This window comes from Microcaecilia unicolor, chromosome 3 (assembly GCF_901765095.1).
Source record: "Microcaecilia unicolor chromosome 3, aMicUni1.1, whole genome shotgun sequence".
NCBI classification, from domain to species: domain Eukaryota; kingdom Metazoa; phylum Chordata; class Amphibia; order Gymnophiona; family Siphonopidae; genus Microcaecilia; species Microcaecilia unicolor.
Window position 1 is genome coordinate 237,394,620 of NC_044033.1, and position 28,000 is coordinate 237,422,619.

The 28,000-nt window shown below is 43.1% G+C and overlaps 1 long non-coding RNA gene across 1 annotated transcript; it reads left to right on the forward strand.

The window, feature by feature from the left end:
* The first annotated feature begins 2,706 nt into the window (after positions 1 to 2,706).
* Positions 2,707 to 27,693, forward strand: LOC115466387. Its single transcript, XR_003941544.1, has 3 exons — positions 2,707 to 2,780; positions 23,197 to 23,200; positions 27,683 to 27,693. It is a non-coding gene; the product is annotated as an uncharacterized LOC115466387 (long non-coding RNA).
* The last annotated feature ends 307 nt before the right edge of the window (positions 27,694 to 28,000 follow it).

Consider the following 28,000-nt stretch of genomic DNA (forward strand, 5'->3'; position numbering starts at 1 on the left):
GAAGTATCTGGGCTTCTGCATTTCCCAGGGAAGTCGGAGACTGGATGTCACTAGGAAGCAAGCGGTTGCTGCAATTCCTCAACCCAAGTCCAGAAGGGAAGTTAGGGAATTTCTGGGAGCAGCCGGATTCTGCAGAATTTGGATTCCGAATTTTGCACTGATGGCGAAACCCCTTTACCAGGCCACAAAGGGGGGTGAAAAGGAACCATTTGAATGGGGACCTACTGCTCAACAATCCTTCATCGCCATAAAGAAAGCCCTACTTCAATCCCCTGCGTTAGGCCTTCCTGATGTGGAGAAACCTTTCTCACTGTATGTCCACGAGCGACAGGGGGTTGCTCTGGGTGTGCTGACCCAGATGATGGGATCCTGGCAGAGGCCTGTTGCATACCTGTCTAAACAGCTGGATGGAGTGGCTAAAGGATGGCCAGCCTGCCTGAGGGCCATTGCAGCAACAGCCTTACTGGTCCAGGAAGCTGATAAGTTGACCTTGGGGCAAGAACTGGTTGTCAAAGTCCCCCACGCAGTTCTCACCCTCATGGAGTACAAGGGCAACCACTGGTTTACAAATAGCTGCATGGTTAAGTACCAAGCCAGCTTATGTGAGAATCCACGGATACACCTGGAAACAGTGGCTACATTCAACCCTGCCACTCTTTTGCCAGCATCTGAGGGACCACCGGATCATGACTGTATCCAAACCATGGATGAAGTGTACTCCAGTCGACCAGATCTCAAAGATGTTCCTTGGAGGGACCCAGATGTAATTTATTTCACAGATGGAAGCAGTTACGTGGAGAACTCCAAGCGATTGGCAGGCTATGCTGTGGTGACAGAGGACAAGGTGATAGAAGCAAGGGCCCTGCCCCAAGGAACTTCAGCCCAGAAAGCAGAACTTGTGGCCCTCATACGAGCTCTGGAGCTAGCAGCAGGACTGGTGACCAACATTTATACTGATTCCAAGTATGCCTTCACAACTCTACATGCTCATGGAGCTTTGTATAAGGAAAAGGGACTCATAAATGCCGCAGGCCAACCTGTTAAGTATGGACCCGAAATACTTCAGTTGCTAGAGGCCGTTTGGGCCCCTAAAAAGGTAGCTGTTATTCACTGCCGGGGACATCAAAGGACAGATACTCCAGTGGTCCGAGGGAACCGCCATGCTGATCGGGTGGCCAAGGAAGCTGCTCGAGGACCCTCAGTAGGTGCTGTGACCCTCCTGTTCCAAATTCGACTGCAAGAATGGACGCCTATGTACACCCAAACGGAAGAGAAATGGGCTCAAGAAGAAGGGGCAGTAAGGAGACCTGATGGTTGGTTACATCTCCCTGATACCAGAGTTCTGGTGCCACGCCACCTAGCTTGGCCTGTAGTGTCTCAGGCTCATGACCTGTCACACTTAGGGAAAACAGCACTAGCCCGCCTACTCAGTCGAGTAGTGGTCCTGGAAGGATTGGATAGTCTGGTTGCCACTGCCTCTGCCCGATGTACTCTCTGTGCCCAGAATAATGCTCGTCAGGGACCCCGTATTCCACCAGGAGTTCAGTCTAGAGGACTAACACCCTTTGAGTCCCTAGTCATAGACTTCACAGAAATGCCCAGGAGCGGTAGGCTCCGATACCTCTTGGTCATGGTTTGCACTTTCTCTGGGTGGGTGGAAGCATACCCTACAGTCACTGAGAAAGCCACAGAAGTAGCTCGAGCCCTCCTTAGGGATGTCATCCCCAGGTATGGACTGCCCATTGCCATAGGCTCAGATAATGGTCCCGCCTTTGTTGAAGCCACACTTCAGGCCCTGTCCCGCGCATTGCGCATTACTTGGAAATTGCATTGTGCCTACCATCCCCAGAGTTCAGGGCAGGTTGAGCGGGCAAACAGAACTTTGAAGAATAGCCTAGCAAAGATTTGTCAGGAAACCCAACTGAAATGGCCACAGGCACTGCCACTAGCCCTCTTCCGCCTCCGATGCACCCCAACTAAAGGAACGGCCCTCTCTCCCTTTGAAATTGTGTATGGGAAGCCCCCAGCCATTTTGCAGGGAATTAAGGGAGACATAAGGACTTTAGGGTCTGCCCAGGTGCAGGAGCAGGTAGCCCTCTTGGGCCGGATAATTTCTGAGCTTCAGTCTTATGTGAGAGAAATAAACCCTGTCCCCTTTCAGGCTCAGGTACATTCCTTCCTGCCAGGGGATAGAGTTTGGGTGAAAGACTGGAAGATCCAGCCTTTGGGGCCCCGGTGGAAAGGACCTTTTACTGTTTTGCTTTCTACCCCTACAGCTGTGAAGGTCGCAGGGATAACTCCATGGGTCCATTGGTCTCGAATCAAGTCTGCTGACCAGACTGAGCCCAGCACGGATCAGACGGAGCCTAAACAGTGGAGAGCAGAAAGTGATCCCGCGGAGCCATTGAAGCTGCGCTTGACCCGAACCAGAGAATCTACTAGCTGAAGAGAAGGGTCAACTGCATACCGCAGGAGCTGCTGGAATTTGGCTTCATACTGAGATTCCTTCTTGCCCTGATTCTGGCCTTCGTGGAATTCGAGAACTTGATCCTTGTCAGTTGAGGTTCTATCCCAACCGGCATAAGAACTCAAAGACTGAGAACATTATATTAGAGTAATCTGTGACTAGCACAGACTGTTGGAATGTTATTGCTTGATTAGTTTGCTGTATTTGTTTTAGGTTAGGTATGGAGTTGGGACCACTATAGTTCCCAGAGTTCTGAGTTGTGATACTTATATCTGTATAAGCTGATTTAAGTCTCAAAGGGGGGAATAAGGCAGTCTGGACAGAAATCATATTAATTGCTAATTCTGTCTAACTTTGGTTCAATCTGAAAGTTGTAGAATGCCATCTGGTTTTAATTACTCAAATGTCTAGCTTTTGCTAGACTACAGGTTAGAAAGGTCAGAGAGAAATGAAACTTTCTTTGTCCCTTTTTGAGTGATGGATTGTTAAGGCTGTACATCTGGATGCCATTCTGGACAGTCTAAGGGGACAGTTTTGCAGGCAGTTTTAAAAGATAAAGCTGAATGCCGTTTAAGAGAAAAGAAAATAGGTTAGATTCTGTCTTATAAGGAATTCTGATCTCTGCTTATTTTAAAATATGTTTTATTCTGGTTAATTAATAAGTTCTATTTCTCTATGTAGAATATCTTTTCAATTCAACTTTGTCTGACCTTTCAAGTGATATTCCTGCAGTTTAAGAGATCATCTGGTTTGAATTATCCACAGTCCTAGCTAGTTCTGTGTATGAAGCTAAAGGTGAAAGAGGTCAGGAAAAGTCAACTTACTTCCTTGATCGATTATAGTTAAGTGTAGGACTGAAAGTTTGTATGTCTGTGTGTCATTAAGCAAGACTGGCCCCTTAATGAATGCCAGAGCCCAGTTAGTATGAAGTTAGCTGGGAATCTGAGAATTTAATAATAATAAAATGCAGGAGATAGGTGCCACATTGTCTAGTTTGAGAGGCCCCAGGTTATAGGTCAGTTTAGGAAATATCTGAAACCTATGTAACTGATATTTTCAAATATATGTGTAGAGATAATTAGTTCAGACAGGGTAATCAATCTATTCTGTACCATCTGGAGAGAATGTGGGGGCTAGAGGGGTTTAGAACTGTATATAAATGAGAACAGAGGCAGCTTATAGGTTAGAGAGAAGGAGCCGAGACAGGAGACGCAGGACCCAGAGAGAAGAGAGACAGGACACAGAGAGCTGAAGAGAAGAAGAGAGCTAGCACTGATGTTCTAGTTTGCTGGCAAATAAAGAAGACTTTTCTCTTATTCTGGTGTGTGGTGTTTGACTCCTGAAGTGCCACAGATTCTGCTAACAATAGTGGTAATACCTGCATCAATTCCTGCATCAATCTAAACTTCCTCTTTTAACCTCAGCCAATTAAATGGATTCTAGCTGTAGCTATGATAATTATGTACACATCATTGCAGTCATGCCCTCCTCTCAGTGTACATGCTCAAAAAACAAAAACTTTGAACCACTTACAGATAACAATTAGACTATTTATTTTTTATTTCTCCCCAGTCTCACTTGCACACCTGCCTCCAAACCTGTTCTCTTTAATTTGAATGTTGTTCCAGCTCACCCTGAATGAAAGTTGTTCACACACCAAAGCCATAAATAGCTGCTGGTTGTACTCTTTGAAGCAGCGTGTCTGTCTCAGCACTGCTGGGCTACCTTCACTTCCTGATGTGGGAAGGGTAGGGGAGAGAGGAGAATCACAACTTCAGGTAAAAGGTTTTGCAAGTGAGTGGCGCCCTCTAGAGGTCGGCGCCTCCCCCCGCGTTGCTTACCTCGCTTACCGTGTCGGCACGGCCCTGTTCCATACTTCCGCAGTTACTTCCAGGTGTGACCCTTCGTTCTGTATTTGGTGAACCTCTGTCTGTGTTTTATGTTTAAAGAAGTCATTTAAAGTTATTTTATGTATGGTAATAATGGTGGGTAGGGAGATCAGGGGAGGGGCAAGGAAGAGAGGGGATTAATTGGGGGGGGGGGGTCTCTTCTTTAATTTATGACCTGGGCTCCAGCAGGACTAACACTACCCCTGGTTGTGATTAATGTAAAGAAAATGATCAGGTAAGACATATTCTTTCCACACATATTCTCCTTACAAAGTGTTACAAAATTGTTGACATGTTTTAAAAAAACTTTTATTAACATGAATGTGTGAAACTTGCAAATACATTTCCTGAATTCAGGGAAATAGTCTGTAAATGATCTAGAATTAAACATTTGACTTCCCTAACAGGACACTACACTGTTCTCACAGTGCATGACATCAACAATTTAACTGGCTTAAATTAAGAGCTGGCGCTGATATTTAACATAATCCAAAGAGGCAAGGCCGTTATCTATATAGGTAGTAGGACTGAATCTAATGACCTCCCTGGCTTTATGGTTTACCTTAGGCCAGAGGAAAAAATCAGTATCAAGCTTATTTATTTTAATTATTACAAAGCCTTGTGGTTGAATATGAGAAAGATGGGGTGCAGAATGGTAGTATAGGGTCAGATGTTCTTTGCTATTCAAGATGCTGGATTGCTAATGAAGGGACACAATAGACTGTCCTGGGGAGATACTATCGGGCTCATTTTCAAAGCACTTAGCCTCCCAAAGTTGAAAATATGCCTCTTTGTATCAGTCTCACTCTAACTGGAGTCTAAGATGTATCTAAGGCAGTAATGGACACAATAACTGTGCAGAGTGCATGGGTTTTTTCATCTTTTTTTGTTATCATCAACTGTATTGCAATGTTGTGTTATAATGAGGTCCAATCAAATTAATATTTGTCTTTAAGTTAATGAAGACAAAGGATCCATAAGGTTATATTTAAAAGAAACAACCTATATTTCAAGATAAATGAAGCTGTCAGTAGCAGATATCCCTTAAGGATGAACCTCTCAGCATCAGGGCTCAACAGAGACCACATGATGTCCTCAGAGGCATTAGAGCTCAGCTAGATATAGAGTGGTCACCTCTCCATATGCATTACAATTATGCAAGCTTTTGTTATCCTTTCTGTGTGTAAATGCACAGGTCTACTTCACTGCAGTTTAATACTTAATGCTTTTTTCCCATCATTCAAATATTTAGTTAGATAGCACCATCAGGAACCATATAGCATCCCACACCATGCCCAGCTATTACATTTGGAGCGGGAAGAGTGAGCATTATCACAGTAGAAGCTGTTCCACAACATTAAAGATGGAAGCTCATCTGGTTCTGATTGTGTTGATGCTTTGTGACATCCTGTGGAAGACGGCAGAGTGTCAGTGCACACTTGGAAACTACCTATCAACAGAGCTACGACCAGGCTACCATAGGGATGGAGACATCATGATTGGGGGGCTCGTAACTGTAGAAACCTTTAACCCACTTCATCATCCATCCTTCACCAATGTTCCCTCATTTGATGGACATACCTAGTAAGTAGCATCATGGCTTAGTTCCCATATGAGAAATGCTTGGTTTTTGTTTTGGTTTGTTTTGGTTAGTCACTGGCATGAGCTGCAAATATAACCTGTTTATAATTTACCAATTCTCTCACATTAAGTATAAGTATTTTCCCATTGAAAGGTACCCTGGGGAAAAAGAACCTGCTAAGAATTTAAATTCTTAGTTTAATCTCTTGATGGTAAATATTTTTCCCATAAAATCATTGTGAAAATACACAACTGGACAAGGTTTTTTTTCTCTCAATCCCTCATACCTTTAGGGCAGGTAAAAATGTACTTTTCCCTGTGTCTACTTCTTCCAATAAACAGAGTGTAAAATTTTTCAGACACCTTCAGACGCTGGGTGAACATATTGTTTAAATATCCACCACATTCTCCAGAAAAGAAAAAAAAATCACCTTTTTTTAAGGTTATCCCCTTCTTTTGACAACTTTTAAAATTGAGCTTTTCATTCTTTTGAAAATACTACTTGTTTGCATATAAGTGTGTGAAAACTTGTATTATATCTTCATTTTGCTTTTCTTCTTAGGTCGAGTGTTTCTTTATCTTCTTCAGCCCCTCTGTATGTAACATATTCTTCAGACAATGCACCATTTTCCTCACTTTTGTATGAATTACCTCCATCCTAACTCCTTTAGTGAGAAACTTTACTTCAGCTGAGGAAGCCACCCTTCCATCTAATCCTGAGCAACCTAGTAGCTACATCAACCCAGATCACCACAGCATTTTATGATTCCCTCTTTGTCTACTGTTATCCATAAAAATGGTGACACCTGACAGGAAGGGAAACTAACAAGCCTGATGCAGCAATCTGTGGTGTGCACTATTTTTCTATCATTGCACATTTTCTAATGCAGCAGTAGTTTGCTTGTCATTAGTTTACTGTATCAAGAGTAAAGTTCTGCATATGCATTAGAACATTTTATGCTGAAGCTCAGTGCAATGCTTTAAAGCACAGATGATTACATCTGAAGCTTGACAGCACATAACAAGTGAAGTGATTGCCTGAAGATCCCATGAAACTAAAAATCTACAACCTGTGCATTAAGATTTAGGAAAGTTATTCATGTAAACAGAGTATTCAGGCACTGATTTAGTAACCAGAGGGTTTTCCTGTGAGCTGTCTGCTATTTTCCACAAAAGTCAACTATAACTACCCATAAAACTGAATTGGATTATGAAATTTTGTATGAAATTTTAAAATAGTCAATTGCATTGATGTCTAGTGGTCTTCTCCAACACACCTCCTCTTCCTCCTTGTTCTTACCCCTTCCTTCCTTTCTCCTACTCCTCCTCATCTGACTTCCCCCTTCCTTTTTCCGTGCACCCTGGGACACATCTTCACCGTGGCTGATGTGAACTTCTCCTAAAATTTCCAGCTGTTCCATCATGAGTCTGGTCTCTTTTATTGCTGGGGATTGGGGATTTTCACCTGTACTTCCAAGCATGCCGTCTCCCCTGATACCACTTCCTCATCCAACCTCCTTTGGTTCCTGTATAATCTTGGGTGGAGAGTTTATGGGGCTCATTTTCAAAAGAGAAAAATGTCCAAAAAGTGTCACAAAGCACTGTTTGGATGGAGTTTCTTCTCTAAACATCCAAATCATTTTTTACGAAACCTGTTTTGCAGACATATATCTATGCATTTCATCTGCAGTGTGTCCATATCACAAGGATATATGTCAGACATGTTTCAAAAGTTGAATTAGGGTTTGCTTAATATTTGGACTTTTTACAGCCATAATGGAATAAAACTAAAACATCTAGGGTGAAATCTTCAATGATTTTGTCTAAACCTGTTTTTCTAATGAGCAAGACACAAAAATGTGCCCTAAATGACCAGATGACCACTAGAGGGACTCAGGGATGACCCCCTTACTCCCCCAGTGGTCACTGACCCCCTCCCACCACCAAAAGTATGAATAAAAATAGTACTCACCAGCCTCTATGACAGCCTCACATGATATAGCCAGGTCCATAAGAGCAGCATACAGGTCCTTGGAGTAGCGTGGTGGTGGATGAAGTACACTGTAGCCAGGTGGACTAGGCCCATACCTCCTACTACCTGTTACACTTGTGGTAGAAACTGTGAGCCCTACAAAACTCAACAGAAATCCACTGTATCCACAAATAGGTGTCCCCTTCTCACATAAGGTCTATTGTAGTGGTGTACAGTTGGTGGTATTGGATTTTGGGTCGGTTTTATAGGACTCAACAGACAAGGTAAGGGAGCAATGGTAAGATGTATACCTGGAAGCATTTATATGAAGTCCAAAGCAGTGTCCCTTGGGGTGCCCAATTGCTCTCTTGCAATGTCTGAGGGACCAGTCTGTTAAAAATGCTGGTCCCTCCTACATTCCAATGGCATGATTTTGTGCATTTTTAATTTGTGCTTTTTTTTTTTGAAAATTGCCTAAAAACGATAAACGCATAAAGCCAATACCTTGTTTGAAACAGTATTTTACAAAAAAAGGTAGATGTTTTTCTTTTTTCAAAAATGGATGTTTTCCTTTTTGGATTTGATATGTTTAGCTCAAAACATCCAAAGTCTGACATATACGAACTATCGAAAATGCCCCTCCATACTGTTGGTTCAGATGCATATGTATTGGCAGAGAAAGAGAGGTGCTAGAGTCCAGGGGTAAGATGTGCATTTACTTGCTTTGACTGAAGAATAGACAAAAATATGGGGGAAGGGAAAAAGTGAAAGGAAATGCAATTAATTTGTGGTGAACCTGGAGTATGCATGCTTTGGTCTTTCTTATCAGACCACTATGTAAAGCTTGTCACAAACAATGCTTCAAACCCTTATCCTAAACCAATTTTACTCTTGTCTAATACTAATGTTTATGTTTCTGTATCTTATAGTTTGATACTAATTTCATACATTTATTGTCCTTAAAGTCCTATAGCATTGAACTATTATAACTTCCTGGCCTTTGTGTCTGCCGTGGAGGAGATTAACAACAGTTCGGAGCTCTTACCCAACCTCACACTGGGATTCCACATTTATAACCCTTACAACAACCTTTTCATAATGTATACTGCTGCCATGAATATATTTTCAGGAATGGACCCCGGGATCCCAAATTACAGGTGCAAAACATCTGGACCACTGGCTGCTATCATTGAAGGTCTTCCAGCTGAGCATTCGAGTCAGTTTTCCAGCCTGTCCAGGATATACCACTACCCACAGGTCAGGGAGCATCTTTGATTTCACTTCATTCACTCTTCTATAAGCCTTCCTTAAAGAACATCAACCTTTAGCAAAATGCTACTACTACTACTACTATTAAACATTTCTATAGCGCTACTAGACTTACGCAGTGCTGTACAAATTAACATGAAAGACAGTCCCCGCTCAACAGAGCTTACAATCTAAATTGGACAGACGAACAGACAGCTAGGGGTGGGGAAATTGCAGTGGTAGGGGTGATAAGTGAGGGTGTTGAGTAAGAGAGTCATGGTTAGGCGTCTGTGACAAACTGTAGAATTCAAATAATGATTCAGAGACAAAAGTTTGTAAAATGAACTACATTAAAGTAAACAATTGGTAAATTATTTAGTCATCAGAGCAATGGACTGAGACATCCTATTTTCCCCTCCTGGTATTTCATACAGCTTTAGCCTCTGTTGCCTCTGGTTCAAACTTTAAGGCCAATGTGATTAATATATATGATGGATAATTTGAACTCATGAGTATAAAATTATGAATTCTTACTACACAATAAGAATAATCCCGGTACTTGCCAATATATTATTTGAACATATAATATCTACTTAGGGCAAGTTAATCTTTCTAGTATACTGATAACTGTAAGATAATAGAGGAAAAGACTTCAGAAACTCGGTGACAGCTGATGACACTTTTAACAGAACTGCTGACCGCTCTACTCTGCGTAGCTACATTTAACCTGTGGTTCTGGAAGGTGCTGTGAAGAGATGCAAGGTCCGGCTCCTTATGAAGCACTGAGCGAAACAGGAGCTCGCTGTTGGGTGTGGACATTCACAATTGCTCCAGCACAGACCACAGCTAAGTACTTTTCTAGTACTTTTTGTTGCACAGCATATATATGAAAGATTAATCATTGCTAGTGTTCTAGAGGTTTTTCAGACTAATGACGATTCTCGCCAGCGTGAGCTTAAATGTAGCCACGCAGATCAGAGCGGTCAGCAGTTTATTTATTTTTTATTTATTTTATTACATTTGTATCCCACATTATCCCACCTTTTTGCAGGCTCAATGTGGCTTACAATTCATTGTGGATACTGGAAATAGAAAAGAGTATACATTTGGTTTAGCAGAAGTTTTGGGTACATGATGGTGAGATGCGTGATAGTGTTAAAGCCATAGACGTTAGGTACATGATAGTATGAAAACAAAAGACATTAAAGAACATTCCTGGATATCTTAAAGAGTTACGCGTGTTGTTCTTTATGATATATTTTGTCGAAGAGATAAGTTTTCAAGAGTTTGTGGAAATTGGTCATTTCGTAGACCGTTTTCAGGTTACGTGGCAGTGTGTTCCAGAGCTGTGTGCTTGTACAGGAAAAGGTTGATGCATGCATTGATTTATATTTCAAGCCTTTACAATTGGGAGGATGAAGGTTGAGGAATGTGGGGGAGGATTTTTTTGCGTTTCTGGATGGTAGTTCTATTAGGTCTGACATGTAGGCTGGGGTGTCACCTTAGATGATTTTATGGACCAAGGTACAGAGACTGTTAAAAGTGTTGTCAGCTGTCACCGAGTTTCTGAAGTCTTTTCCTCTATTATCTTACAGTTATCAGTATACTAGAGAGAGTAATTCTTACTACAATAAGAAGTCGCCTTTCCTCTGCAGCTGTCCCTGTTCAGGCATAGATTGAGGGTGGATAGAGATAGCTTTGCTTTTATGAAATGAGTACCCTGCTGCACTACTTATAAAATACAGGTTCACATCTCTACAGCCTTGTTTTCTGCAGGAGTTAGCCAATTTACTATATATAAAGCAACCACCCACCCTTAAATTGGATGGCAATCTTAATCTACAGAAGCTGAAGAAGAGAATAGCAATGGATTGCTTCTGCCTTGTGAAGAAATTAATAAATGAAGGGTCTGTGGAGTTTTGAGGCTCTGGAGGAAAGTCCCAGGGCGGGGCTTTTATTTCAGAATTTCATCAGTAGCAGCAACATTGGGGAAAGTTCCCTTTTACTCAGCCATGTCCCAGAGAAGGGAAAATGGTAAAACTAGAGGACATGAATTGAGGTTGCGGGGTGGTAGAATTAGGACTAGTATTAGAAAATTATTTTTCATAGAGAGAGTGGTTGATGCCTAGAATGCTATCCCAAAGGAGGTGGTAAAGAAAAAATGGTGTTTGTATGTATGTTGCTTGGTGCTTAGATGGCAAATCAGTTTAAGATAGGCTGGAGAGGGCTTTCATAGAAATTCCAGTAATTTGTAATGTGAACACAGGGCCAAGCAGACTTTTACTGTTGGTGTTCAGCAAATGACAAGAAATATTTCGATAGGCAGGAGTGGGCTTTGATAGCAACTTCAGTAGTTGGAACCTATGGACAGGGTTGGGCTGAATTCTATGGTCTGTGTCATAGAAATGTCAAGAGAGACAATGACCAAGTATTTTATATCACATTCATTTTTTGTATAATCAGGAGTTGATATCGAATGTGATTTCTGGGCAGACTGGATGTACAATTCAGGCCTTTTTCTGCCATCATTAATATCTTACTATACTAGCTGGCTTTAGAATCTCACTTTTTTTCTTGTCCACTCTTTACAGTATAATTATGTTCTAAGTATTTGATATATGAATAAAATATGATCTTAACATAATAAAGGTGCTGATAAATTTCATCTATTAATTTCAACAGATTAGTTACACCTCAGGGAATCTTGTCATGAGCGACAAGGTTGCATTTCCTTATTTCTACCGAACTGTACCCAGTGAGATGCACCTCTGTGCTGGGATAGTCAAACTATTGAAGCATTTTGGCTGGACCTGGGTCGGTATCATTGCATCTAGTGATGAAAATAGCATGAGGGCTGTGCAGATCCTGAGAGAAGGGATTGAGCAAAGTGGAGGTTGCATTGAATTCATAGAAACCTTCAGTCAGTCCAGATCTCTGCTCTCTCAAAATGTGGGTAATATTTCTGAGATCATCCATAAATCTTCAACTAAAGTAATTATTTTATATTGTAATAAAGAGTACACAGAGGCTGTAATTACCATAGCCTTTTGGAAATCAACTGGAAAGGTCTGGATCATGACAGATGAAAGGGAATTTATCTTTCCCTCATATTATGTTGATCACAAAAACACCTTAGCTTTCACTGTGGGAAAGAAAATTATTCCAAATTTTCACAAATTTGTCCGTGAGGTGAATCCTGCCATGTTTCCAAATGATTCATTCATAGCGATTTGGTGGAAGGATCTGTGTAACAACCAGTGTCCCAAGAGCATCCAAAGATCCTGCAGCAGTGATGAAACATCTATTTACATCATACACTGTGACATCATAAACTCTGGTGGCAGCTATAATGTATACAATTCTGTGTACAGCCTGGCACATGCACTGCATAACATGATCACTTCTAGATCTGGAAATACTACCATATGGAGTGGAGAAAGTGAGAGCTTTTCTGATTTTTTGCCATGGAAGGTAATATCCTATGTTAGAAGAATGTTATTGTCAGAAAGAAGAGATGCTATATGATTGTGTAGTGTGAAAGGGAAGCAGGATGCAGTGAAGTCTGCATATTCACATAGATGCTTCATGTCAAACATCACAAATATGCAGCTAATTGCAAAGATAAAAGCATGGTCCTTTTATCTTCAAGCTGGGAAATTGTGGAATTCTACACCTGTACAAATTAAATTTGGATGATTTCTAGCTATACACAATTCTGTAAATGTTTGAAGACTAATTTTTTAAATAAGTATTTGAATTAATAATTTTGTGCGGCTTTCTTGCTTCTAAATGTGCGTTTTTGAAATTATGTAACCTGCTTAGATTCTGTATTGATATTAGCAGGATATAAATACCTTGAATAGAATAGAATAGTTATATAATCTTAGAAATTTGAACAGTCTAATAAGCTGGCATTAAATCACCAGTTTGTCTTATGTTTTGCATGCTCATTGATGTTAAGTTGAAGGACTATCACGTGTCCATGATCTGATAATGTGATACTTTCAATACTGGAGTTGAATGTTTTATCTAAGAGGAAGCTGGATGTCAAAGAATAATCTGTTCTGTATCGTTACATCATGTAGAACTGACAAATCCTTAAATTTTTTGAAAGGATATACAGTTTTTCTATCGATTTCAGGGTTTTGAATTAAATTAAAATTTCCCCCTATTCACTTCCATTAGATATTACATCAGCAGAAGTGTAAATGAAATCAGGGCTATCAGAATTTGGAGCATATATGTTCATTAATTTAACCCAGCAGTTGAGAATATGAAAAAAAATTCATAAAAATATAACAATATGCAAAGAAGCAACATACAATGTATAAACCATGAGTTGATGGGTCCAAGGGAAAAACAGCCACCTGGCACTGACCTCTGTTAGATGGAATGATTGTGAAATAAATTCTTAACATATCAACCACAATCTTAACATGAGTGAATATGAATATAGAAAGAATTATTAATGGAACATATTTGCACCCTTATTAAATTATAATAATTAAAACATAATTGTGAATAGCACTTCATAATAATAAATCAATTATAGTTGTAATGTTTACCCCCCCCCCCCCCTGTTTACTAAGCTGCATTAGAGATAACCGCTCAGCAATGCCAACACAGCCCTTTCAAAAGTGAATGGGCTGTGTCAGCATTAATGCGATTGCAGCCGCTACTGTGGCTTTGCAATCAGGGGGGTTAGATAATTATTGAGGTGTAGCATTATATACTATAATATAACATAGAATGACGGGGAGATCACGTGATGCAGTGAGAGCACCGGTTGCATTGTAGCTGTGCTCCTGAGCCCCCCTGCTCCTTTTGGCAATAATTTTGGCAAATTTGAGCCTTCAAACGACAGGGAAATATTGCTTTCGACTGTGGAGGAGTGGTTGATGCAGGTGGGGCTCCAAATGCCATCAGGTGCCACACGCAAGACCTTAAAAGCCGAAAAAGAGAAAACCGCGCCGCTTATCGCGGCTGCAAAGATGGCGGGTGATATGGCGGGAACTCAACCGGAGTTCACAGAAAAGCAGCTGGAGCAGATATCGGCGGCGGTTGGGCTGGCTTTGGAGCCGAGATTGGAGGCGCTGGCAGGTAAATTTGACAAAATGGATATGCTCATCTCAGAACTTACCAAGCGCACGCTGGAACTGGAGAGTCGAGTTTCAGCTGTGGAAGACTCGTGGAACGCAGCTGGGCCCCGCTTGCAGGAAATGGCACTCAAATTGCAGCAGCATAGTGACAAGCTCGAGGACTTGGAGAATCGGGCACGTCGCTCTAATCTAAGGCTTGTGGGCTTCCCAGAGTCGGTGGTGGAGAGGAACCTGGGGCCCATCTTGGAAGCATGGCTAAAACAAGAATTTGCTCTGTCAGATAGCAATGGAGCGCTTTGCTTGGAACGAGCACATCGGATTGGGAGGCAGCACGCGGAACAGACTAAGCCACATGTAGTTATCATAAAAATCCATAACTATCTTCATAAAGAAGAGATTCTGCGTGGCTTTAAGGAGAAAAGAGATTCATTGAAATATGACGGGCAAAGAGTGCTGATTTTCCCGGATTACTCGGCGGGAGTCCAGGAGAGAAGAAAGCGGTTTCATCCCCTGTGCGCTAAGCTGGCGGAGAAAAAGATTCGCTTTATGTTAACCTACCCGGCAGTGCTAAAGATTCACAGAGATGGCAGATGGAATGCATTTGACTCAATCAAGACAGCCTCAGAGTTTGTTAACAAGGTGGATGAGGAGAAGTCACACTTAACTTGAAAACACGAGGTGTGGTGCAGGGACATAGACTGTGGTGGAGGTGCAGCGATGGTGTATCATCACTCTGCCACAGGTTTAAGACGCTTTTTGTAATGCATTGCTGGACAAGGTTTGACAAGTTAAAGTTGTGTTGTTATGATGCTAGTATGAGGTAAATTGTTAAATTGAGGGGAGGGAGTGGGGGGCTCTTGCATGAATGTGATTTCTCGGATGGGCTCTGGCTCATCTCTGTTTTATAAGTTACAGGTGGGGGGATGGATAAGGGGATATGGGCTGGGGAGACATTTAGGTGGATGGGACAGAGATTTGGGAATGAGGTGGGGAAGGTGGGAAGGGGGTGGGTGGGGAAGGGGGCATTGGTTGGGAGGGGTAACCACAAGCAAGTGTTTGGGTACTAGGCAGAGGGAACAATCTCGTGAGTGGTACACAATGGATAGGATGTTTAGAGGCTGGGGGGAGGGCTGGACCCCTAGTCTCGGTACAGGTATGAATGATTATTGTTATGGGGGGCATAAAATACGACCTCTACGTCATGTAAGATAATTTCATGGAATGTTGGGGGAATCTCCTCTGTGATAAAGAGAAAGAAAATCCTGACCCATCTGAATAGGCTTAAGGCTGATGTGGCCTGTCTCCAAGAGACAAGATTATCTGAGGAGGAACATAAATAGCTACAAAGAATGTGGGTGGGGAGGGTAGAATGGGCTTCATCGGGAGAGCATAGAGGGGGGGGGGGTAGCGATCTTATTTAGACGGTCTTTGGTGTACTCAGTGGAAAAAATTCTTCAAGATGACAAAGGTAGATATCTTTTGGTAAAGATATGTCTGCAAGGGAGGGAGATTTATTTGTTATCCCTTTATGGCCCTACCCCTCAGGTCCCAGGTTTTGTTTCCCATCTTTTAAAGGAACTGATCCCGTTCCAGGGTAAGCATTTAATAATAGTGGGTGATATGAATGCTTTGATGGATCCAGCATTGGACTGCATGGGTAGTAGGAGTCTGGGGGCTAGAGGAGCGGAAGGGGTGGTGACTTTACCGACCTTCGCCTCCTCCTTGGGGTTAATGGATACCTGGCGATTGCTGCATCCAGAAGATAGGGACTACACCCACAGATCCAGGGCACATGGGACCTGGGCTAGACTTGATCATGTGTTTGTCTCGACCTCTCTTTCCCTGAGGTTACGGAGGCGAAGATAGACCAGGTGGTGGTCTCTGACCATGCGCCGGTTTGGGTGGAATTGGAGGCCCCGGAGGGTTGTCTGCCGGTGTGACAATGGAGATTTCCCAATTATTTAATTAAGGACCCTGAATTTAATAGATATCTGAAGGGGAAATGGGAGGATTTCTCTATTCACAATGGGCAACATAAGACAAACCCAAAGCTGTTTTGGTGCACAGCCAAAGCTGTTCTGAGAGGGGACATCATTCAATACATGGTCCTGAGGCGTAAAAAATTAGCAGCAAATATTTTAAACTTGTCTGGGCGTCTGCGGCGGGCCAAGCGTGCATTGTTGGGGACACCTTCCCAAACTAATAAGGATAACTATTTGTCTCTGCAAGCGACACTCAATTCTTTGATACATGAACAGACAAAAAGGCAGTTAGTTTTTCAGAATTATAGGTTCAATAGATATGGGAATCGGCAAGGCGGTCTCTTGGCAAAATTAGTTAAATCTGGGGGGGGGGGGGGGGGGTAATTGGATGATAGCAGCCCTGAAAGATGACAAAGGGCAGGTCACTAATCAAACACAGGACATTTTGAGGATATTCCAGGAGCATTTTCAGCAATTATATGCTCATGGGAACTCCCCGAACAGGCATTCTTGGCAAAAACAGGGTTGGGAAAGTTTTCCACGGAGGTGCAGGATTTTTTGGATGCTCCCCTGCAGCCGAAGGAACTGCAGTTGGCAATTAAGGGGTTGAAATTAAATTCTGCACTGGGTATGGATGGATTTTCTGGGGAGTTTTATAAAGCGATGCAACTTCCCATAGTGGGGTCACTGTTGGATTATTATAATGCAGTATTGGATACTGGGGAGTTTCCCCAACACAAAAATACGGCCTTAATGGTAATACTTCTAAAACCTGGGAAAATGGCTGATGACCCTGAATCAAACAGACCTATTTCCCTCATCAACGTGGACATTAAGCTGTTGTCTAAGGCAGGGGCATAGCCACGGGTGGGCCTGGGTGGGCCCAGGCCCACCCACTTTCTGTCCAGGCCCGCCCGCCCATGTCGCTCCCAGAAATTCGTTGTCCTCCCCAGTCCCCGCCAGCGCTGCATTCTTTTCTTCGATCGTCGCCGGCAGCGCTGTCATTCACACAGGCAGCTCCGCCCCCTTTTGCTGCGTCCATCTGGCCCTACGTACACAGGAAGTGCATCAGAGTGGGCCGGATGGATGCGGCAGAAGGGAGCGAAGCTGCCTGTGTGAATGGCAGCGCTGCCGGCGACGATCGAAGAAAAAAATGCAGGGACTGAAGCTGCCTTGTCTCTTCTGCTGCGCCGGTTGAAAGGGTTGCTGCCAGCGTGTAAGAATCACTGCTGCTGGCTGAGTCTCACCTGAAATCCTTCCCTCTGCCATGTCTTCCCCCCAACTATGAAGTAATTTCCTGGGAGGAACGCAGCAGAGGGAAGGCTTCTGGGTCATCAGCAGCAGTGCAGCAATTCTCTCTCTTACATGCTGCCAGCAACCCTTTGAAACGTGCTGCGGTGCCGTGATGCTCCTGATGCTGCATGGAGGGGGGGTTGTTGGGCTGCTTGGGCATGGGAGTGGAGGGGAGGGAAAGAAAAGAGATGCTACACAGGGGGTGTAGGAGAGGGAGACAGGCATGGGAGAGTAGAAGAAAGGGGATCATTATTGGGATATGGGGGGAGAGAGGGGGATAATTGCTGGATGTAGGGTAGGGTGGGGAGGGAAGGAGGGGTGAATGACAAAAGAAGGAGAAATGTTGGACCTGGGAGGGAGGGGAGGAAAAGGTACTGCACAGGGGAGAGAGGGATGAAGGAGAAATGTTACATGGTGGTGGAAGAGATGCTGCAAGGGGGGAAACAGATGTTAGACTTGGGATGCAAGAGTGAGAGAGAAGAGGAAAAGAGGGAACAATGTTGAACATGAGGGCGGAGGAGGGGGAAGAAGGAGGGAGATGTAGGATCCAGGGGTAGAAGACAGTGAGGGACAAATGCTGGAATGTGGGTGGGAGGGAAGAGGGGGAGAAATGCTGGCCCCTGGGGGAAGGGGCAAGAGGAAAGAGAGAAAGGACAGGAAGATGCTAGGAGGGGATAGAGGGTGGAGGGAGGAGAAAGAGGGAGCAGATGCTGGGCTAGAAGGGTTGGAAGGAGGCAGACACTGGGGTGGTGGAACCATGTGGAAGGCCAAGGGGGTGGTAAGGAAATGAACGAGAGAATGATAGTGATTACAGGGAGTAGATTGAAGATGGAAGGCTGGAGAAGGAGTGAGATGGAGAATAGGAGAGCTAGTGGGTGAAAGAAGGAGATGGAAATCAGATAGGTATCTGAAAAGTAAAAAGGAAAAGGATTAGAAGATGAAATTTGAGTGGACAGAGAGCAGGAAAGAAAGAAAAAAGATAGGAAAGAGCTAAAATGAAACAAACATCAATATGTCAGTGTAGAGAGGGAATGGAATGAGAGTGGAGAAAAGACAAATGAATAGCAGCTGCTTGAAGGAGAATTAACAGAAAGACAGGAAAGAGGAAAAGAGAAACTTGAACCAACATAATGGAAAAATAAAATGACCAGACAACAAAGGTAGGAAAGACATTTTATTTTGAATTTATTAACTGAAATTTGTTAGCTTGAGAAATGTGCACAGCGGATATCATTTTATTGTGTTCAGTAGAAAAAAAGAAATATATTTCTGATTTTATTTCTCCACTGTAACATGCCGAGGTTCCGAGTTCAATTTTTGTCTACATATTTTTATTTCTAATTTGTGATCCCTTGTTCTGTATTTGGTGGGAGTCTGGGCCCTAGCATGTCAAACACTAGTCCCGACCCTTGCTGTAGCTGGTGGGGATCCCCAACCTACATCAGCTGAGGACCTCCTCTAAAAGCAGCTAAAACTCCCTTCTACTAAGCTTGGCAGATGGCTGCAACATCCTTGAGCCATCAATAACTAAGCATGCATGGGGTGCCAGTATCGGAGACTCAAGGCATTGTTGCTATTGCTGCCTGTCAAGCTTGGTAAAAGGGATTTGTGGCTGTCTTTGAAGGAAGTTTTCAGCTGACAGAGCTTGGGGATCTTTATGAGCTAAAGTATATTTTGAATTGGGAGGTGCCAGGGGAGATGTGGAGAGTGCGGGGAGGAAGGGGGCAGAGACAGAGAGAAAATTTTGTGCCCACCCACTTTGGGCTCAGGCCCACCCAAAATTGGCCGTCTGGCTACGCCACTGGTCTAAGGTGATGGCAAACAGATTGATTAGGCATATTTCTGGGATGGTGTGTCAGGAGCAGGTGGGGTTCATTCCGAAGAGGCACTCTGTGTTACATGTGCGCAGAATACTTTTGGCTATGGCTAGGAGCGCTGCTAAGGGGGATCCATTGATTTTGGCTAGCTTGGATGCTTCTAAGGCATTTGACCGTGTGTCATGGGAATATCTTTTTCAAGTATTAGAGTGGATGGAAGTGCCGAGGGGGTTTAGGAGATTTATACAAGTCTTATACACTGACATGTGGGCTAGGATTGCTGTTAATAGGGGAAGATCTGAGCGGTTTTCTATATACAGAGGAACGAGGCAGGGGTGTCCCCTATCGCCTCTGCTGTTCGACCTCTCCCTAGAGCCTCTACTTAGACTTCTGAATGGCTCTAATGAGATTAAGGGGGTGGATCTGGGTTCTGAAACTGTTAAAATTCTGGCTTATGCTGATGATATTATGATGGTTTTATCTGACCCACAGCCCTCGCTGGAGAGTGCCTTGTCCTTGATAAAGGAATATGGGGCTCTCTCAGGGTTTTTATTAAATGTCCAAAAATCTTGTGCCCTGGCAATAGATACGACATTACAGCGCAGGTGGAGAGGGGACTTCCCTTTAAGATGGGCAGAGGAGGAAGTGAGATATTTAGGAGTTCTCATCCCCATAGATTTAGGGGTGCTATACTCCCGCAATGTTAAACCTCTGGTTGAGCTGACAAAACAGAAGTTGACACTCTGGCAGTCTTTGCCCTTGTCTTTGTGGGGGAGGATAGCCCTGTTTAATATGATGATTGCCCCTAAGTGGTTATATTTATTTCAGCAATTACCGCTATTCCTCAAAGGCAAAGAGGAGAAAGGTTTAAATAAGCTTTTACAACAGTATCTTTGGCAGGGCAAGATACCTAGACTCCCGAAGTCGACGCTTATCTCGCCTAGAGAGGGTGGTGGGATGGGATTGATCAGTATAAAGCTCCTCTCTGTGGCTTGTGGAATGAGACACATCAATGACTGGTTTAGAGGCACATCTGAGTTTTCCCTGACTCCTATAGAGACATTGTGGTTTCCGGGCTGGCATTTTAGTTGCCTTCTACACGGGGAAGAGGGATGCCAAAGCGGGCGCTCCAGCTTCATCCCGTGTTGTCGGCCCTTCGGGCTACCTGGCGATGGATTTGTAGGAGACACCAGTTCACAGCAAGGGTAACCCCTCTTCTGCCCCTCTGTGATAATCCGGATTTTCCGCCAGGCCACGGTAAAAGTGTATTTACGCGTTGGGCTAGAAGGGGGGTAATTTATTTGTCGCAGGTGCTCACGGAAGAGGGGAGACTGAGGCCCTTCTCGGAGTTAGAGGAGATGGTGGGAGGGGGGGGGGGGCGGGTTACCAGTATGCGTATCTTCAGTTGCAGCACTATATTGCCTCCTTAAATTGGACCGATCTAACTGAGGATGTGCAAGATGTATTACCAGAAATGTATACTTTGGGTGCACAGATGTCAGTACCACTTAAATTTCACCTTCAACAATTGAGGGACACAGTGTCAGAGATAGATTATGCGCGCTTGGCCCGTGGCTGGGGGGAGGATCTGGGATGTGTGGTGACAGCGGCGTTATGTCAATCCTTTCTAAGACATTTGTACTTAATGAGGGTATTGATTCCACAGCGAGAACGACTGTATAAAATTTTACTCAGAACATATATGGCACCGAGACGGGCTTCTAAGTTTGTCACCCAGTGCGACGGTTCCTGCCCAAAGTGTGGAACTGTTAATGCAAACTTGGGTCATATGTTCTGGTTCTGCACACGGGTTCAGCGTTTTTGGGGAGGGATGTTGCGGATGTTGGATAGTCAATGGGGATGCACGCTGTTGAAGGATCCTATGATTCTTTTTCATAAATATAGCTATTCTTCGTCGCCTCCGGCAGGTTTTATGGAGTATATACAGTTGGCAGTTTACTTTGGGCTTGCCACCATCTTAAAATATTAGATCTCAGAACAGGGACCCTCTTTGGCCTATTGGAGATCACAGATGATCGCACAAATGAGATTGGACAGATGTCAGGTTAAAACCTGAGATAGTGCCCCCGGTGAACTTTTTTTGGAAACAATGGGAACCCTTGTGGCGGACTTTACCCTCTGGGGGGCGAAGCTTCATCTTGAACTTTTGAAAGGGTTTGGTACCGCACTGGGTGTGGGAGATTTTCTGCCACCGGTGATTAGTCATTCAGTTTGGAGATTGTTTGTTCACTCACTTGCTCTGGAATTTGATTGACCACAATTGTTACGGGGGGAGGGGGGGGGGAGGGTTAGTAAATGACCATACTTGATATTGATAGAGGGTTCTGTTTCAGATGTTTAATGAATCACTGTGGTTCTTATGTTGCAGCTCTGCCTGTAGAGTGTTTATATATTCTTCAATAACATAGAGTTAAGTAAAGTCACTAGGGTTCGGTTGGAGATGGGGTAGAGTTGGGGGGGGGGGGGGGGGGGGGGGGGGAAGTAAATTCCATGGAACCAGATCTGTATGCAAATGTATACATGCAAATATGTTCTTTCTTTATTGACGAACTGTGTTGTTTTCTATGGTTTAATAAAGATGATTTAAACATAACATAGAATGACAAATTTAAACTATGCAGCATAATTAAATTTAGTGGGGAACCATAAAAATTTGGAGGAGTCAAACATAATTATATTTTTGGAAAAGTTATTCCTGATATCCTAGGTCTTCAATTCACTAAGGATTTTGAGCTGGAGTGGGCGCACTGAGTCCCAGTATGATAAGTTCCCATGGCCTATAGTAATTAAAGTGCTGAAATATACACAAGTCAAGGAGATTTTACATTAAGCCAGAATGAGAGTGCCAGTGAAACACGAAAGCAATGTTCTACAATTTCACCCAGATTTGAGCAAGAATGCCATGAAGATCAGAAAGCAATATCTTGCTTACAGATCCAGGATTCGGGAGGTAAATGCTCACTTTGGTCTGTTTTTTTTCTGGCATGAATATGAATCACTTACAGCAACTGCACAAAGGACTTTATACATCCTGACACACTGGTGTGGTATAATATTAAGACAGGTGTGGAAAGGGTTCATCAAACATGAAGATTCAAGACATCAATAAAATAGCTTTGTTTTGATGAGGAATTATCTCAGTGATTTGTTGTCTGGATGTGAATATCTGAAGAAGTTGGAAAGTAGTGATTAAAACTGAAAGGATCTATTGTAAGAGCTATTGTAAAGGCAGCAAACCTTTTTGTAAGGAAAGTAAATAAAAGTAACAGTTCTCCAAAGTACTAGTTGACAAATACAAGAGATTGCAGAAAGAGGAAAACTGGTGACAATATCTGGAAAAGCTAAGAGAAGCTGGTAGAGTAGTCAGGAAAACAAAATGCAAATGGAAAGAAATTAGCCAATATGGTAAAATGGGGAGGGAGAACAGTACATTTTTTTAGATGTTAGTGATAGGTGGAAGTGCAAAAGTGGCATTGCGAGACTAAAAGGTGAAAAGGAAGAATATAGAGAAGCTAATAAAGATAATGTGGAATTGCTTAACAAATATTTCTGTTCTGACTGTAAGAAAGATTACAGAAGATGAACACAAATAGGAATGGAGGGGTGGTAGTCCATGAATGACTTTCAGAGGACTGTGTTTCTGAAGCACTGGCTAAACCAAGGTGAACAAAGCAATGGGGCCAGATGGCATACATCTGAGGGTACTGAAGGAACTTAGAGTTCTTATAGCTCCACTGACTGACCTTTTCAATGTTTCTGTAGAGGAGTGGTCCCAGAGGACTTAAGAAGAGTAGATGTGGAACTAAGGAAGAGGTTGGGAACTATAGGCCAGTAAGTCTGACATTTTGTAGTACGTAAATTAATGGAAATGCTCTTTAAAAAGAATAGTAACTTTTTTGGAATCCAATGGATTACAGGACCCGAGTAGAAGCAGGTCTTTTTAGATAAATCTAATTAATTTTTTTGAAAGAGTGACCAGACAGTTGGATTGAGGGAGAGCACTAGATGCAGTGTATTTAGATTTTAGCAAAGCCTTTGACACAGTTCCACAAAAATGACTAATAAATAAACTAAGTACCCTCGATATTGTTTCTGAAGTGAATTACTGGAATGTGACAGAGGGTAGTAGTAAATGGAGCTCATTCTGAGGAAATGATTTTACCACCGACTGCCCAAACTGACTGGGTTGACGTCCACGGCAGCCCCCTCCCATGTATTGAACTAACACCATCTAACACTGACCTTCCATTTACATTATGTCAAAAACAATTTCATTGAAATTGGCTTTTGCAATGGCAATTAACAAGTCACAAGGACAAACATTTGAAAAAGTTGGCATTTTCCTCCCAGAACCAGTGTTTACACATGGGCAACTGTATGTAGCATTTTCAAGAGTTCGAAACTCTTCTAATGCAATTGTAAAAGTCATAGATGGTCCTGAACAAGGAAAGCTTTTCCCTCAATGTAACAAAGTGTTCACTAAAAATATTGTTTATAAAGAAATCTTGCAAATGTAAACAAGCATTATATTTCTAATAAAAATTTTTAAATTTCTGCGTACTCTTTAGCTTTTTGGAAATATACTATAAATAAAAATTAAAACAAAACACAAAGATTAAAACAAAAATCCACATGTCATACCCCTGGACCATATTACTCATTATACACCCTTCCCAATTATTCTTTATCATCACAGCACATTCTTCCTAACAGTTCCCTTAAAAACATAAGCACCATTAGATGATAACCTTGCCAGCACCCGTTTCATTGGTTTGAGAAATGGGCCTTTTTTACTAGTATAATATAATATAACATAGAATGACAAATGCAGCATAATTAAAATTTGTGTCAAACCTTATAATTGCTCATGAGGTCTCCCTGACAAATTTGAAGGAGTCAAACTTAATTATATTTTTTGGAAAAGTTATTCCTAATATCCTAGGTCTCAGTTTACTAAGAATTTTGAGCTGGAGTGGGCACACTGAGTCCCAGCATTATAGTGCCAGTGAAACACGAGAGCAGTGTTCTACAATATCACCCAAATTAGAACATGAATACCGTGAAGATCAGAAAGCAGTTTTTGCTTTCAGACAAAGGCTTTGAGAGATAAATGCTTACTTTGTCATTTTTTCAGGCTTGAATGTGAGTCACTTACGAGAACTGCAACACAGGACTTTATATATCCCAATGCGCTGCTGTGGTATAATATTAAAATAGGTGAGGAGAGGGTTCATCAAAAGTGAAGATTCTAGACATCAATAACATAGCTTTGTTCAGATGGGGGATTACCTCAATGAACTGTTGTCTGGATTGGACTATCTGACGAAGTTGGAAAGCAGTGGTTAAAATTGAAAGGATCTATTGTAACAGCTATTGTAAGGGCTACCAACCTTTTTGTAAGGAAAGTTAATAAAAGTAAGAGTTCTCAAAGGTAGTAGCTGACAAGGTAATAAAGAGGTTAGTCTTTATAAACCTCAAGAGATTGCAGAAAGAGGAAAACTGGCAACAGTATCTGGAAAAGCTAAGAGAAGATGGTGGAGTAGTCAGGAAAACAAAATACAAATGGGTAAAAAATAGCCAATATGGTAAAATGAAGAGGGGGGGATGGGACAGTACTTTTTTTTTTTAGATATATTAGTGATAGGTGGAAAGTGGCATTGTGAGACTCAAAGGTGAAAAGGAGGAATATGGAGAACCTGATAAAGATAAGGCGGAATTGCTTAATAAACATTTCTGTTCTGACTGGGAGCAAGATTATTATTATTATTATTATTATTATTATTAGTTACATTCGTATCCCACATTTCCCCACCTTTTCCAGGCTCAATTACAGAAGACAAACACAAATAGGAATGGAGGGGTGGTAGTTCATGAATGACTTTCAGAGGACTGTGTTTGTGAGGAGCTGGCTAAACCAAGGTGGACAAAGTGATGGGGCCGGAAGGTATATATCCGAGGGTACTGAAGGAACTTAGAGAAGTTCTTGTAACTCCACTGACTGACCTTTTCAATGCTTCTGTAGAGACGGGAGTGCTCCTAGAGGACTTAAGCAGATGTGGAACTAAGGAAGAGGTTGGGAACTACAGGCCAGTAAGTCTGACTTTTTGTAGTAAGTAAATTAATGGAAATGCTCTTTAAAAAGAATAGTAACGTTTTTGGAATCCAATGGATTACAGAACCCGAGGCAAAAAGGTTTCAGTAGAAGCAGGTTTTGTTAGACAAATCTAATTAATTTCTTTGACTGAGTGACCAGACAGTTGGATTGAGGGAGAGCACTAGATACAGTATATTTAGATTTTAGCAAAGCCTTTGACACAGTTCTACAAAAATGAATACTAAATAAACTAAGTACCCTTGTTATGGGCTATCAAAGTGACTGACTAGGTTAGAAACTGATTGAGAGGAAAGAACCAGGCACACCCATTAAAGGGGGGCCGACCACAACCGGGCTGAAGGCCAGTGAAGACAGAAGTGTGGGGGAGGGTACAGGGAGGGCCAGCTAGAGAGCAGAGGTAGTAGTGGGAGGGAAACAAGGGGTAGCAAAGGGAGGGGCAGGAAAGAAGGGGGAGGAGCAAGGGAGGAGGAGAGAGGAATTCGAACTGCACAGGAAGCCCTTTTGAATTTGGAGGCAGGAGAAGAGCAACCCTGGGAGCAGCTCCTGAAATTTTTACAGGCACATGTTTTGTGTCTGCCCGGGGCAGAGCTTGTGCAGAGTACAGCCAAAGAAGCTCTTACAGCAGAGCACGATATTCCAGCGAATTGAGAACAATTTTTACGGTATGTAGACATTTAAAACTTTGTGTGGCTGCAAGCATTTTAGTTTTCTCCTGCCGACCCCCGTTTAGCTTTTCCAGGATGGCCGGCCATCTCGGGTTAGCCGCCTATCTCACGGGATTACGCGCACTAGGCTAGAGTACCACATAAGCTGCCCATGGCGCATGGCAGATGGGTTTGCCACAGCGCGGTTGACGTTTTTAGCCGGCCACGCAGTGCTCACAATCTGCAGTGCATAGCATCATTTTTGCTCTTCTCCTGCCTCAGCGGCACCCCGCACGTTAAGATGCGGTGATGGCCGGCCAATAATACTGGGCCGACAGTTACGCACTATACGGCAACGGACCTTCGAGCCCCGTTGTGGCCGGCCACGCCGTGTTATCTAATTCAAAAAATTAATGTGTTAAAAGCTGTCCATGCCAATACGGCGACGGACCTTAAAACCCGTTACGGCCGTTGATTGTTCTACAGGCACACTTGTCTAGGCCCATTTCGGTTGATCCGGCAGACCTAGTGCATAGCACGGCACTGAGGCACAATTCGGAAGACCTTGTGCACAGCACTGAACCGAAACGCAAACGAGCTCAGGGAGATGAAAACACCTTAACGGTACATCATTTTTGCTCTTCTCCTGCCTCAGTGGCACACCACATGTTAAGATGCGGTGATGGCCGGCCAATAATACTTGGCCGACAGTTACGCGCTATACTGCAACGGACCTTTGAGCCCCGTTGTGGCTGATCACAACATGTTATCAAATTCGATAAATTAATGCGGTATAAGCCGTCCATGCCATTACGGCGACAGACCTTAAGCCCCGTTATGGCCGGCCACACCGGAGTTTCGATGTAATGTGGCAAAAATGAGTGCGGTATAAGTCGCCCATGCTGTATAAGCTGCCCAGGCCACGCAGAGCTATACAAGCCCCATTGTGGTCGGCCACGCTGTGTTATCTAATTCGGTAAAATTTAGTGCGGTATAATTCGCCCATGTTGTATAAGCCGCCCATGTCACGCAGCACTACGGCCAAGCCGTGTTTTCTACTCGGTCGACTACGCTTCATCCTAAACGTTACTTATCAGTGCCATGTCTATATGATTGGCCTGCCATGCAATATTTGAGATGCGGGTTTTTGCAGAAACGTCCACATTGCGATCCTCGCTAGTCAGGGTCTTTTCTTGCGGGCCACTTAGGGGGAGTCCCAAATTGGCGGGACATGCACTTCGCTACGCGTTGTAATTGCCTGCCCATACAGTCGGCCATTAACCTACAGAGGCACGTACGGCAGCGGTGAATTTCGACAAGGCGGCCATTTGCATGAGTGCCGATTGTAAAAACGGCGGCCACTTTCAATACTCCGCCCATTTCGACTAGCAGTAAAATTTGGAAAAGGCGGCCAGTTTTACGGTGCTAAAATTCAGTAGAACGGACATTCCAAATACAAATTTAACCGCAGCAGCCACCTTGGAAACCGCACGCATGTGTCTTTGACACACTGCATAGGCCAGAACAATTGATATATCGTTGGTGCCAGCATAGTGGGACACAGTACTTAGGGACATCGGACAAACAGATTGGTTACAGTATGCTACTCTCAGCTGCTGTTAGGACCAGGTCCACGGGGGGAAGGGTTGGTACAACAGTGTTAGTCCTAGAGGGCCATGTGCACAGCGGCCATTTTGACTAGAGCGGCCACGTGGACTAAAGCAGCTAATTTGAAAACGGTGGCCATTTTGATATAAGGACCACCAGTCTTACTGATTTATCTGCCGTGTTTACAGGGGCCCGGCCATTTTAATTTTAGTGGCCCATTTTGCATACGGCGGCCGTTTTGACTACCAGGCCAAATTTGAATGT